Source organism: Siphateles boraxobius, unplaced genomic scaffold (assembly GCF_051911475.1).
Source record: "Siphateles boraxobius isolate OS27281-9 unplaced genomic scaffold, OSU_SipBor_1 61, whole genome shotgun sequence".
In the NCBI taxonomy this organism is placed as follows: Eukaryota; Metazoa; Chordata; class Actinopteri; order Cypriniformes; family Leuciscidae; genus Siphateles; species Siphateles boraxobius.
In genome coordinates this window covers 8,683,676-8,698,967 of record NW_027509188.1, presented here as the reverse complement: position 1 = coordinate 8,698,967, position 15,292 = coordinate 8,683,676, and the positions used below count along the sequence as shown (strand labels likewise).

General features: G+C 40.0%; 1 protein-coding gene across 1 annotated transcript in view; it reads left to right on the top strand.

Moving 5' to 3' along the window:
- Nucleotides 1-11,806: 11,806 nt before the first annotated feature.
- The window catches only part of LOC143718351 (uncharacterized), a 39,589-nt gene continuing 36,103 nt past the window's right edge, over nucleotides 11,807-15,292 (top strand). The window contains exon 1 of the mRNA XM_077209442.1: nucleotides 11,807-11,838. The gene's annotated coding sequence lies outside the window, so the exon portion shown is untranslated. The remainder of the gene's footprint in view (nucleotides 11,839-15,292) is intronic.

Here is a 15,292-nt window from a genome sequence, read left to right as displayed (position 1 = left end):
GGATGAGGCTGTTGCGACACTGATCGACACAGGAGTCAATCCACTACCCACCGCAACCTGCAGGATAGATGGAAGGCCAGAGATGGATGCTTCCTGCTCTGGGAAGTCTGACACCATCACAAACATCCATCCAACAGATGAAGAAGCTGTTGAAAATTGGAGAGGCTTAGCGGTTCCACCCAAAAAGAGGAAGAGGAGTTCATACCTCTCTCCTTGTCCTGAATGGCTCTGTTACGGTTGGTGTCTCGTGTTTCCCTCTACTTATGATGACGTCATGACTCTGTGCTTCTTTTGTGTGTCTGAGATACTGATGGGTCTGCACCTGTGTATCATTATACACCTGCACCTCGTTGGAGTCGTTGCTGATCCACTATAAGACAGACGCTGACGCGGAGTATGGCAGGAGAGAGGAGAACCAGCAAACAAGCATTTCTTTCGTGTTTCATTTCTTTTATTTACTTTACTTGGTTGATCGTCTTGTTAATGTTTGTTGCCTTCATATTGTTTGAAGTTTATTAGTTATATTTATTTGTGATACGTGTTTCTTGAGTTTTTGCGTGTTTGTAAGAAATAAATGTCAATGCAGCGCACTTGAGTTTCACGTGTCCTCCTTTATGTTGTGAAACCCTTACGTAGCCAGCTTTTTTCAAAAAGGGTTCGTAACAAATTGGGGGCTCATCCGGGATTTCGGATTACTTTAATTTTGTTTGATGAGCAGATAAAGATAGTGGTGCTGGGCGATCTCCGGGTAGGTAGAGTAAACCAGGGGGGCCGTGCGTAGTGCCGGTTCTCACTACGGTTTACTATTTATTGTTTTCTTTATTATTTTAGTTTGTTGTGTTTGGAGGTACTCCGGGGGGGAGGCTTGCCTCTCAACTGGTACCCTCTGAAGACTAGAGAGGTTTTAGTTAGTCTTGGTTAGGTAGGCTTAGGTCCGGAGTCGTTCGTAGCCTACTGATTTATTATGTTTGTGTTTTTGCTCATCAATTTATTATGGCGTTATTTGATTTAAAGGAGTTTATAAGTCAACCTAGTTTTGCAGTGTTAGAAACATGTAGAAAGGACGATTTGTTCCTTATTGCTCGACATTTTGAAATACCTGTTTCGAAAACATTGCTTAAGAAAGACTTGAAAGCTTGTTTGTTAACTGGTTTAATTAATGTTGGGGTGTTGCCTTTGTTGGAGGATGTTCCTGAATCAGCAGAATCAGTTGCAGCTGTTATGGATGACGAGGAACAACCTCCGCTGCATTCTTCGACTTCATTGTGTCCTCTCGCTGGCAATCCAATTACGCCGGATGCCGGTGGTGGGGCGAAGGTAGGACCACCTTTTTCTTTGCCTAAGATTGAGCCTTTATCCCTCTCTACCGAAGAATCGCCTGTACATCAGGGAGGTGTGCGCTTGAAAGTACGTTTAGCTCGCTTACAGCTTGAGACGCAAGACAGAGCTCAAGCACGGAAGGATGAGTTGCACCATCAGCTTGAATTGCACCGTATCGATGCGGAGATGAAAGTTAAAATGCGCCAATTAGAGTTACAGTCTGTTCGAGATGATTCAAAAAGATTTAACAAATTTGCACGTGAAGATGGACCTAGTTCGGAGGTTGAAGCTGCTGTACTCGTGTCAAATATTCCTGTGATACCTACAGTTAACTCTTTACCTGTGGTAACGGATTCTCTTGATCATTCGACTTCATTTAATGTAGCGAAAAATATTGTAATTGTTCCACCTTTTCGGGAGAAAGAGGTTGAAGCTTATTTTCAGGCATTTGAAAGAATAGCATCTGCGTTGAAGTGGCCAACAGAGGTCTGGTCATTAATGTTACAATGTAAGTTAACAGGGAAAGCGCAAGAAATTTGTGCATCTCTTCCATTGGAGGAAAGTGTTCAATATGAGACCGTAAAAAATGCGATTCTCCGTGCTTATGAGTTAGTACCTGAACATTATCGGCAACGTTTTCGCTCAACGAAAAAATCCGCTTCTCAGACATATGTCGAATTTGCCCGTGAGAAGGGTGTACTTTTTGCTCGATGGATAAAGGCGTGTAAAGTCGCGGATTATCAATCTTTGTGTGAACTTTTGCTCATTGAAGAGTTTAGAAATTGTGTTCCTGAGCGTACTGCTTTATATTTAAACGAACAAAAGGTTACTACTGTGCAGCAAGCAGCTGTTTTAGCAGACGAGTATGCACTTATTCATAAACCTGTGTTTTTAAAGCGTGCGAGTGAATCAGGTTACGCTCCGCAAAGAGAGAATGAAGTTAATTCTTCTGATTTTAAAGTCAGGCCTGGTCCATCTAGCCCGAAAATGCGTAAAGAGTGTGGCTATTGTCACAAGGTTGGACACATAATTGCTGAGTGTCGAATTTTAAAACGAAAGCATGAACGTCAGGATTTTCCCGCTCAACCTCGCGGTTCAGTTTTAGTTCAGTTACGACGCGTGCTCAGACGAAAAATCTCGTTAAGGAGAATGAAGTGAGTCTAGGTGAGTCTATTTTTGCAGAGATGTTTGAGAAAAATGCCTTGACAGAGCACATGGATGTTAATTTGTCCCAAGAATCTGTTTGTCCCGATCCTGACGTATTTTTGCCTATTTCGTGCGATGTTCTCACTGCGGCTCAGCAAAGTGATCATACGTTAGAGAAATGTCGTTTAAGTGCTGTCAGTAAAATGTCACCTTTGTACAACCATCGGTTCTATTGGAACAACACTGTGTTGAGGCGTAGCTGGAATGCTCGGTTATCGAATGACGAAGATTCGGATGACTGGAACGTGGTCCGTCAGATTGTGGTGCCCTTGAAGTTTCAACAGCATATTTTAAGCTTGGCACATGATCATCCTTGGTCTGGGCATCTCGGTATAAATAAAACTTACCATCGGGTGCTCCAGCATTTCTTTTGGCCTGGGTTGAAGGCTGATGTGTCTCGATATTGTAGGTCTTGTCATACCTGTCAAGTAGTAGGAAAGCCCAATCAGATCGTGCCACCTGCTCCACTTCACCCTATTCCGGCTGTAGGAGAACCGTTTGAACGTGTCTTGGTAGATTGCGTCGGGCCGTTGCCGCGAACTAAATCCGGTTCTCAGTATATTTTAACGATTATGTGTGCTGTCACACGATTTCCAGAAGCAATTCCGTTACGGAATATAACTGCCAAAAGTGTCACCAAAGCTCTAATAAAGTTTTTCACCACATTCGGATTGCCGAGAACTGTTCAAACAGATCAAGGTACTAATTTTGTGTCTAGAATCTTCCGAAATGTGCTGAAAGGTTTGAGTGTGTCACATGTCACATCCAGTGCCTACCATCCTGAATCGCAGGGAGCACTGGAGAGGTGGCACCAGACGTTGAAATCTAGTCTGTGAAAATACTGCCTCGAGGCAGGGAATGAGTGGGATGAGGGAGTCCCTTTGGTTTTGTGTGCATTGCGTGAAGCGCGACAAGAGTCACTTGGGTTTAGTCCGTCGGAATTGGTCTTTGGACATAATGTACGGGGTCCTTTAAAAGTACTAAAAGATGAGTTTCTCTCTACTGGTACGACTGAGAAACGTAATGTGCTTGATTTCTTTACTCGTACCCGCGAACGATTGCGAAGTGCTTGTGCAGTCGCGAAAGAAGCTCTTTCTCTTTCGCAAAAGAAAATGAAGCGTTGTTTTGATAAACGCGCGGTTGTGCGTAATTTTACGCCTGGAGAAAAAGTATTAGTGTTGCTTCCTTTGCCCAGTTCTGCTTTAGCTGCGCGATTTGCAGGTCCGTATGTGATTAAGAGCAAGCTAAGTGACACTGTTTATATAATCCATACACCAGAACGACGACGAAAGACACGTTTGTGTCATCTAAATATGCTGAAAAAATATGTAGCCCGAATTGGGAAGACTGATGAGGTGAATAGTTTGTCCCAGAGTGAGGCACAGCCGGTGTTAAATGTAGAACGAGTATCTCTGCTGTCCAGTACCATGGGTGCTGAGGATGTAGATGATGGGTTGAAAATGTCTATGGAGATGTTCAGCGGTGGTCATCTAAAGAATTCAGAGATTTTAAGAGTTTTACCATCTCGTTTGTCTTACTTATCTCGCGAAGAACGTCAGGATGTGATTGACTTAGTAGAAACTTATCCTAACTTGTTTAGTGATGTTCCGTCTGGTACCTCTGTCATCCAGCATGATATTGAGGTGGGTAATGCAGGTCCAATAAAACAGCATGCGTATCGTTGTCCAGTAGGTAAACGAGAAATCATGAAATGTGAAGTGAATTATCTGGTTCAAAATGGTTTTGCCAAAAAGAGTAATAGCCCGTGGAGTTCACCGTGCATTTTAGTCCCTAAAGCGGATGGTTCGTTCCGTTTTTGTACTGATTTCCGCAAGGTGAATTCTGTTACTGTGCCGGATGCATTTCCGTTGCCTCGAGTAGAGGATTGTATTGACAATCTTGGCACTGCTCGGTACATTACGAAATTAGATCTTTTAAAAGGCTACTGGCAGGTGCCATTAACTGAACGTGCTTCTGAGGTCTCCGCCGGTCTTCGAAACGCGCCTGCTACCTTTCAAAGGTTAATGTCTGCAGTTTTAGGTGATGTTTCGAACTGTAACATTTATCTTGATGATGTCGTTATTTTTTCTTCCACGTGGACAGATCACATCTCTACTTTGCACAATGTTTTTAGCCGACTAGCCGATGCCTCGTTAACTTTAAATCTGACTAAGTGCGATTTTGCGAAAGCCTCCGTTACGTACTTGGGGAAACAGGTTGGAAACAGTCAAGTACGTCCGCTCGAGGCAAAAGTGACCGCTATTCTTGCATACCCTGTGCCCACTACTAGGAGAGAGTTGCGACGATTTTTAGGCATGGCTGGCTATTACAGGTGTTTTTGTAAAAATTTCTCGACTGTTGTCGCTCCCTTAACGAAGATGTGTAGCTCTAAAATTGTTTTTAATTGGACTGATGAATGTCAAACTGCATTTTTGTGTGCAAAGTCTCTTCTTTGCAGTGCTCAGGTGTTGTCTGCTCCTGACCTGACTCGTCCGTTTAAGCTTGAAGTAGACGCCAGCGCGACCGGAGTTGGAGCTGTCCTGCTTCAGAATGGTGGTGATGGAATATCCCATCCAGTATCTTATTTCTCAGCTAAATTTAATCGTCACCAGTTGAATTATTCAACTATCGAAAAAGAGACTCTAGCTATGTTGCTTGCTTTGCAGCACTTCGATGTGTATGTGGGATACAGCTCTACTCCCGTCATCCTCTACACGGACCATAATCCGTTGGTTTTTTTAAATAAAATGTACAATCATAACCAACGTTTGATGCGCTGGGCGCTTATAGCTCAATGTTATAATCTTGAGATCCACCACAAGAAAGGAACGGACAACGTCGTCGCAGATGCCCTTTCTCGGGGCTTGGTAAATGTATTTACTTTATGTGTGTTCTGTCATTTTTTTTTGTTGTTGTGATGTTCTTGTTTGCTTTTACTGTTCGTTTCGTCCAAAACCTGTCTAAGAAGACTGGTTCTTTCTTTAAGTGGGGGAGTGTTACGGTTCGTGTCTCGTGTTTCCCTCTACTTATGATGACGTCATGACTCTGTGCTTCTTTTGTGTGTCTGAGATACTGATGGGTCTGCACCTGTGTATCATTATACACCTGCGCCTCGTTGGAGTCGTTGCTGATCCACTATAAGACAGACGCTGACGCGGAGTATGGCAGGAGAGAGGAGAATCAGCAAACAAGCATTTCTTTCGTGTTTCATTTCTTTTATTTACTTTACTTGGTTGATCGTCTTGTTAATGTTTGTTGCCTTCATATTGTTTGAAGTTTATTAGTTATATTTATTTGTGATACGTGTTTCTTGAGTTTTTGCGTGTTTGTAAGAAATAAATGTCAATGCAGCGCACTTGAGTTTCACGTGTCCTCCTTTATGTTGTGAAACCCTTACGTAGCCAGCTTTTTTCAAAAAGGGTTCGTAACAGGCTCCATGCAGATCCATCTGTGAGAGGGAAAAGAATGAAAAAGTGGACCTGTTGAAAAATTTAAACAATCAACAGCCTGTTAAACTCAGGAAATCAAGAATCTCTGTGCTTAACACATGTGCATTTGATGCTTTTTGTCAATGCTTATGTTGTGCTTACTGTGATAGTGTCACTTTTGAAAATATTGTTTGCAATGAGGATTCCAACAACCTCCTCCAGCTAGTGAAATCCATCACCACAAAGGGCCTGAATGCACAGGCCTACATACAGAGGGTAGAACTGCTGAGCGAAATATTCAAAGCTGTCCGACTGAAGTCGGGTGCTCTCCAAATCGATGCACAATGCCACATCTCCACTATCATTGAAAAGTCAATGACAAAACGCACTTGTGTTTCATTAACAAAACAGTGCTCCTCACAGTATTGTGGTCTCAGCAAACAAGTCACAAGGGAAATTGCATTTGTTTGTACTTCTGTTGCTGTACTGCTGGCTTCTGGCATGGCTCATCTTCAGACCGCAGTGGAAGAAGGCCTTGACCTTCCGGAGTCCCCCTGCCTCAGGCCGATCCAAAGTCTGTCACAGTGTCCCTCTGCAATCAAGACAGATACCTCAGAAAAAGTGCTCTGTGCAGGGAAAGTTTCCCACAGTTACAGTCTGGGAGAACTAATGTGGATTGACACTGACCTGGGAAGCAACTCCACAGAATTTCCTTTGAGTGCATTTCCCTCCAATCTGATGCTCCAGGGAAAGAGATTTACTTTACGGGCAGTCATTGCTTTTAGAGGAGGCTTAACCCAGGATGCTCTTGGGCATTATGTGGCCTACTGCAGGAGGTCTCCATGTGTCTGGGAGATGTATGATGACCTGAGAAGTGGAGTGACAGCAGCGTCAGATAAAAACAAAATATGCCCACATGCTGTATTATACACAAAAGACTGATTGCACTATTTATATTTAATTTCACAAGTTAAATTATTTTGGTTGAACTTTTTGTATGCCACATACCCTTGTTTTCCTACTCCTGTTAGGAGAAGGAAGTAGTGTGCTATTTTATGGAAGTTTGCACTCAAGTCTATTATTTTGTGTGGTATCTTTGGTTTGAAGACAGATTTAAACTAGTCAGTATTAAGTGTTTTTAAGTTTAAGTTTTTAAAGTTTTTTTGTTAATGGATGTTCGATAGTAAATAATTAAATTTCAAAAGTTAAATCATTTTGACTTAATTGATTCATGAGTTTCCTCATACATAATAATAATAATAGTAGTAATTAAATGATATACACACAGACACATAAATACACAGACAGTAGCCTAGTCAAAAGATTTAAAAGGTTTATTTTTTAATGTTTCTCAAAGTTTAATGTTCCCTTATGCTCACTAAGGCTATATTTATTTGATCAAAAATACAGTAATATTGTGAAATATTATTCCAATGTAATACTGCAGTTTTATATGTGAATATATAGTAAAGTGTGATTTATTCCTGTAATCAAAGCTGAATTTTAGCATCATTAGTTCAGTGTCACATGATCCTTCAGAAAACATTCTCATATAGCTACGGATGTTATGAATGTGATGCTCAAGAAACATTATCAATGTTGAAAATAGTTGTGCTGCTTATTGTTGTTCTTTTCTTCTTCTGAAAACCAATATATACAACAATTCAAAGATTTTGGTTAAGTGATATAAAATATAATACTTTTATATAGCAAGGAAGTAATAAATTAATAAAAAGTTGATCAACATTGATCAAAATTAAGAACCTTTCTTAACTGAGCACGAATAATAATTGAGCATACAATCAACATTTTACTATGATTTCTAAAGAATCATGTGATATCGAAAACTGGAGTAGGTCTAATGATACATAAAATTCAGCTTTTACATCAGTCTAAATGACATTGTAATTATATTAAAACCGAAAATAGCTACTTTAAATTTGTAATAATATATATGTTTCATCAAAAAAGTGAGCTTAAGAGACATAAAAAAGAAGAATCCAAACTTTTGACGCCATAGCCAATAGGCCTTTACACACATAAACACAGCAAACAGATTATGGTGCGTGTATTTGTGACAATTTTCATATATGTTATAAACAAAACACAACATACAGTAAGTAAAAACACTAACCTTGAAGTTTGTGTTGCATCCACATCCTGTATCCGCAGTGTTCGTTAAAAGTTGAAAACGCACAGGATAACATAACCTAAGTGAATATTGTGATTTGGTTTGCCGATTCTTTAGGTCTTACCTTGTTACTTTAACTAGCCTACTGTTAAAAAAAGTGGGCTGATGCACTGTCTATAATTCTCTGTCATTCAGTGTCTCGCCCAAACGGAGCACAATCGAACGAGACTATTTTGGCTGAATTTGGAGCATGTGGGGGGCTGGTGACGTCATCAACAATAATGTCTAATATTTTAAAACCCGACGCAGCACAAACGAAAATTTTACCGGCACAAACCAGCACAAATGAAGCACAAAAGAACGAGACTATTTTGGGTGAATTTGGAGCATGTGGGGGGCTGAGTGACCTCAAAATGACCACACCTAATATTATTTTAATATCTAAATAACTGAAGCAGCTCAAACAAAACTTTTTACAGCACAAACCAGCACAAACGGAGCACAAACGATTGCGTCTATTTTGGGTGAATTTGGAGCATGTGGGGGGGCTGGTGACGTCATCGTCTATAATTCAATTTCCGATATTTTAAAACCCAACGCAGCACAAACGAAAATTGTACCGGCACAAACGAAGCACAAACGAAGCACAAACGAACGAGCCTATTTTGGGTGAATTTGGAGCATGTGGGGGGCTGAGTGACCTCAGAATGACCTAAAAATATTCTTTTAATATCTAAAAAACCGAAACAGCACAACGAAACTTTTTACAGCACAAACTAGCACAAACGGAGCACAAACGATTGAGTATAGTTTGACGACGTTTTGCGTTGGGTGGGGGGCCAACTTCACGCATGCATGCATGACACAAAAAATCTTTAAACTTCAGGTAGCAAAATATTTTTTAGAAAATTCTACTAGACTAACGTCACTCATACATCATGGAATTCCACACATCCACCATCTCTTGAGTTTTATTAAAAATCTTTAACTTTAAGGTAGCAAAATATTTTATAGTAATTCTGTCAATTACACTAAGGTTAGATTTCATTGAAGGTAAATTGGAGCGGCCACACTGAGCTGTGCGTAACGCCCACAGACGTGAAGTGAACGAGACAGAGGCTGTCCGGTACTGTCTGAAATGTTTAACTCTGTGGCGATGGATGTGCAAAACAGATTTAACTAATCATAAAGTCAATCAGGATACATTACACAGGCTACTATAGGCCTACACTACCCCCCCCCCCCCCCCCCCCTCCTCAAGAATCCCGCCCCCCCTCTCACAATATAGTTCCCACATCCCTGGATGGGTGGGAACAATTCCGTTGCGCACAACGGCGCTCACGCACAAATAGGACTATCTAAACACAAGCATGTTTAAAACAAAAAAGAACACAATAATCAAACAACTATAATATTGTTTTATAGTAATTGCACAGCAAGTCCATTCTTGGTTTAATTTTGGAGACCGCTACTCGGAGTTCATCCTCTACATTCAGTCGCGATCTGTATTTATTTTTAATGTACGTGAGTGCCGAGAAAGTCTTTTCGCACAAGTAGGTAGTGCCAAACGGCATCAGTATCCATAGCGGCCTTGGATAGCTGTGGGTATTCCCTCTCGACAGAAATCCAGAACTCAGCCAGCGTCTTGGAATTAAACGCTGTCTTTAAGGTTCGGTCGCTTGACAGTTCAACCAATGCGTCCTCCAGGTCGGATGTCAGATGATTTGCCCTTGTTACAGTGAACTGTGATCTTATCCAGTCATATTGTTCTGGAGCTGTTTCCTCTGGGAAATACTTGTTGAAATACTTCCAGTAGGGCTTGAAGGTGGGCAGTGATAGACTTCATCACTATGTTAACACTCAGTTCATTTTCCTCAATGAATTCGTCCAGCTCAGAAAACATGTCAATCATACCCATTTCAACTCGCTCAGTCCAGCACTCAAGTTTTCTCGTGAATGCGCAGATTTTATCATTCAGTGACATGATGCTTGTGTTTTCACCTTGCAATGACATATTAAGGCCATTCAGTTTTTCAAATATGCAAGACAAATATGCTAGCCTTGTTAACCAGCCAGGATCAGTGAGGTGGTCAGTGAGCTGGGACCCATGCTCCATCAGAAATAAGCGCACTTCGTCCCGCAGCTCAAACAGGCGGCTGAGCACATTCCCTCGCGAAAGCCATCTGACTTCTGTGTGGAACAGCAAGCACTCATGCTCCGATCCCAGTTCGTGACAGAGAGTGGAAAACAGCCTGATATTGAGTGGACGCGCTTTTATGTAGTTGACAATTTTTATCGCAGTCTCAAGAACACGTTTAAGTTCTGGGACAAATGTTTTGCTCGCAAGAGCTCCTCTGTGAATAATACAATGCGTGAAATTTATGTGAGGCGCCACTTGCTTTAAGACCTTTCTTTTTCCCCAGCATTGCTCCAGCACCATCTGTACACACACCGATGCACTCACCCCAAGACAGTCCCTCTTCTTTTAGTATGTTGTCAAGTTTTGTGAAAATGTCCTCGCCTGTGCACGTTCCCTCAAGCACGGTGCAAAACAGAAGGTCCTCGCTAAGTTTTCCGTCAAAACTGTATCTGACGAATACAAGCAGCTGGGGAGAGTTTGATACATCTGTAGGTTCATCTAGTTGTAAAGCATATTTCCCGTTTTTCACTCTGTCCATCAGCTGACACTTTATGTCCTGGGCCATGTCGGAGATGCGCCGAGCAATAGTCCCGTTAGACAGAGGCACTGCTTCTAGGTCACGGGCCAGTTTATCCCCATGCATAGCCCGACTTATTGCTATAGCAGCGGGTTTGATAAGGGTTTCCCCGATAGTGTGTGGCTTTTTTGCCTGTGCAATTAAATATGCCACCTCATATGATGCCTGTTGAGCTTTGGCAGGGATTGTTGTTTGTTTAGTCAGAACTTTCTTTTGGCGTTGTAACTCTCCCTCCTTTCGTCGGAAAAAATCTACTGGTTTAGCAGCAAGAGGGGGTGCTTGGTTTTCAAGTGTCGTAGCATTTTTACAGGCTTTAGGCTTTCATGTGCAAGCACCTCAGTGCACACTACACACTGGGGATGTTGTACTTCGTTGACAATGACACATGTGAATCCATACTGGATAAATTCGTCTCGATACTTTCGACACTTGGAGGAAGGCTGATCGTTAATTGACGTTAATCTGTCGTCATCACCTCAAGACCCGCTCAGGACCAACGGTCAAGGAAAATGAAAAGGCTGATGTTTTTTATTTTTTATTTAACAACTATTTTCTTAAATTATGGATACAATATGCTATTTCTAATCGTTATATATATATATATATATATATATATATATATATATATACAATCTTTTTTTTTTTTGATTTTTGGAAATCATCTCGCGACCCCCCCTCGCTGTCTCACGACCCCTACTTTGGGAACCCCTCCTTTAGACCATGGTGTAACTGCAGAAAGCAACCGGTCTGGGGCATAAAAATTGGGACAAACTGTTCCGGGTAATTTCGGTGAAACGCAGCTCAAGTCTCACAGACTTTAATAGTTTCATGTATTTAAATATCTATTTCACCAATACATTCACCTCTGAATTTCTCATATATTATCTGTATATACATTTTTCTCTATGTAAGTTTCTGTGCACACAGTTTCTAAGTAGACAGCAGTGTGTGAACAGGACTTGTATTTTGGTCTCCAGGTGTGATGTCATAAGGCTGCGTCACACTCCTGTATCTGTTATGGTTCTGCAGAAGAAAGGTTTGCGTTTTAAGTATTTAAGGTGTTAAACCTTATAGAAACCGCTTGAATGTTGTAATTAATGTTGAGCAAAGTAACAGAATGAAAACACACAAGTAACAGAAAAGGTGCATCTCATTCCGCTCGTGAATCAGTTCATCATAAGAATGAATTCAGTCACTGGCAAGTAGTGATGGAGAAACTGAGCTTTTGGAAACTACATTTATTTTCCAAGATTTGTAATGAGACGTGTTTGTAAAGGGTCCCTTACAAAAATAACCTACAGGAATCCTGCAGGAATATTATGCAGATTTCCTACAGGATTTTCAGCTCATTTTCCTGAAGGAATACCAGCAGGAATTTTATGAAGGAAAACATGCAGGAATTAAATCCGGCAGGGTTTTAAAATATAATATTCAAACTTCCTGCCGGACTGGGTTGTCTTCTGCTGGATTCATGCAGGGGAAATAACTTCACTGCAAACAATGTATTTTCACAGATTATTTATTTTATTTATTGAAACTGTCAGAGCAGAGAGAAGCGGAGTCAAATTCACAGCCTAAATGAAGCCTCTACACTGTTTTCCTGAAAAAAAGGGGGAAAAAAAGAGTTTAAAAAAGTGTGTATGAGTGATTGTGTGTGAGAGAGAGCATGAGCGTGTGTGTGTGTGTGTGTGTGTGTGTGTGTGTGTGTGTGTGTGTGTGTGTGTGTGTGTGTGAGAGAGAGAGCATGAGCGTGTGTGTGTGTGTGTGTGTGTGAGAGAGAGAGAGAGCATGAGCGTGCGTGTGTGTGTGTGAAAGAGAGAGAGATAGCATGCACGCACGCATGTGTGTGTGTGTGTGTGTGTGTGTGATTGTGTGTGAGAGAGAGAGAGAGTGTGTGTGTGTGTGTGTGTGTGTGTGTGTGTGTGTGTGTGTGTGTGTGTGTGTGTGTGTGTGTGTGTGTGTGTGATTGTGTGTGAGAGAGAGCATGAGTGTGTGTGTGTGTGTGTGTGTGTGTGTGTGTGTGTGTGTGTGTGTGTGTGTGTGTGTGTGTGTGTGTGTGTGTGTGTGTGTGTGTGGGTGTGGTGAGTAGACAAATTATTACCGTACTCGTAAATTTTAACTTTTCTCTTAGTGCTGCCCTGATGAACATTTTTGGAACATCAGGAAACTTTTTTTGTACTGTGTCTGTAAATGCAATCCTCATATGTGATAACATATTATTACAATTTAGCAGTGTAACTGCAACATCATGTTTGTGTAGAGAAAAAAGAAGGACATTTTACTCACCTAGGATCAGCACAACTTTGTCCTGGTCAAGAGCTGGCTTTGCATTAGCGCCTTTGTTAGCATTGCCAGCTTATCCCGACAGCCCATGTGTGGCCAACGCCTCTCTCCCAAACACTGCCACTGCCAGATCTTTACCATGGCAGAACATGATGTGCCACGCCATCCACAACTTGTCAGGACAGTTGGACTAATTCCTAGCCCATGTGTCTGTCAAGAAAAAAGGTAGGGACACTATATCTAAAATCTTGAGCATTGGAAGAATTTCTTTAAAAAAAAAGAAAAGAAAAAAGATTAATGACAACCACACTGACAGATACAGATTTATGAAAATAATAATAACCTTGTTGCAGAGATATATTAAGAGCTCTTAGATTTTCATTTTCCTTTTTTAATTTGAGAATTTCTTTCTCAAGTCGAGTTTCTCGGCTTGAAGGCTCTCCAGCTTGACTGTCCATGCTGTTTATTTCTTGCATTAAAATACTATACTTTCTGCGGATGACCTAAAGATGGACACACTATATATAACTTTTACCATCAATATCTATAACTGTGGCTGGGGAACTTTCCTCTTCATAAAACACATCCACATCTCCAGGTTAAATTTTTTTTAGTATGTATTTTTTTAGGGACAATATCATAGGTGGGAGGCTCCTCCCTCCATTCCACCAGAACCCATGTTTTGTTCATTTTCTAAATAAATAAATAAATAATTGCATGCATACATATTTACTTACATACAATTGAACATAAATACATGTATACATCAATAAAATATATATAAATTAATCCAAAGCTGTACAAAACTCTAAAGTCTCATCATTCACATTCATCTGTTGCCTTCAGCGGACTGTATCCATGACAACAGTGCTACATTTAACTGCAAGCCAGCGACTCTCGCGGTCTCGTCCGGTGCAGATAATTTACTTCTATTCTAAGGTAACAAAAAGGTAAAATTATATCAATTATTAGCAATGAAATACAAAACAAAGTAATGTTTTTTGTTAACAATAGATAAAGCTCATTTTTATATAGTAATTTATTAAAAAAAGTTTTGATAAAGGCGGTATATGGTTAACGTTACATCATTAAGCCTATAATGTATCATCGACAGCAAAAAAACAAACAAAAAAAAAATCGTCATATGTTTTAGTGTTACAAATACACATTAATTTAGAAAAGTATAACAGAACAGTAATTTAAAGCATTATAACCATACAATTATATAATAAAAGGCGGACTTACCTTCACAAGACAAAGTGACAGTTGAATGACGTGAATAGGCTACATTTTTAATTTTTTTATTAAACAATTGCACAGTTTACAAGAACGTTCATCTCCATTATAAAAATAATACATTGTGCAGTTTCCAACATCGCGGGTGTTTAACATAAACAGAACATAAACAAAAGACTCACATCATCACATTTTGCCAGGGGAAGTACAGATTTACAAAAAGATATCAAATTGTTTACACACATTCACAGTTTTTGTTGCCTTTTGATTAAGAGAATACTTAATCAAGTTGACATATTGCTTGGCCTCATTGTTAAAAGCAATAAAAGATGTTTTGGAATGCGCAAACTTACATTTATGAATGTAAAATTTTGCCAAGAGAATAATGAGATTAATAATGAAAGTTTCATTAGGCCTAGTCTTAGTTCTGTTGAGGTCATAAAGGCCAAAAAGAACATCCTTCCAAAACAACTTGAAATCTTTTGAATCGGCTACATGTAGCGAGTAGAGCGGCAATGAAACACGTCACCTCAGTGATTTGAATCTCTAAAAAGGTTATTTTAGGCCGGTTCTTTATGTTAATCACACGAGCGTCTTTTTCAGGGTGAAAGACTCTTATTCAACAGATTCCTTAAAACACTGAGTCTTTTACGACAAAACTTTTATTTTCTTTAAAAAAATAGCCTTGTAAAATAAAATATAATAATCCTATGTTTCTAATTCAATTTTGTTAAATACCCAGATTCGTTATTGTAGTCATTTTTAGAAAATGTTCTCATATTACAATTTGGTTTAAGCTGTCGGTTAATGCAAAAATATATTCTTTATTTATTGAATAGTTTTTTAGATAATGTTCTTTAGAATTGTGCTTCTTTATTGTCATAAGGTTGGCAATTCTTTGTTCCTTTTTCAGCCAGTACATATAAAAATTGAAAAGTATATATAGTACATGCATAAAACTAGTGGTCCTA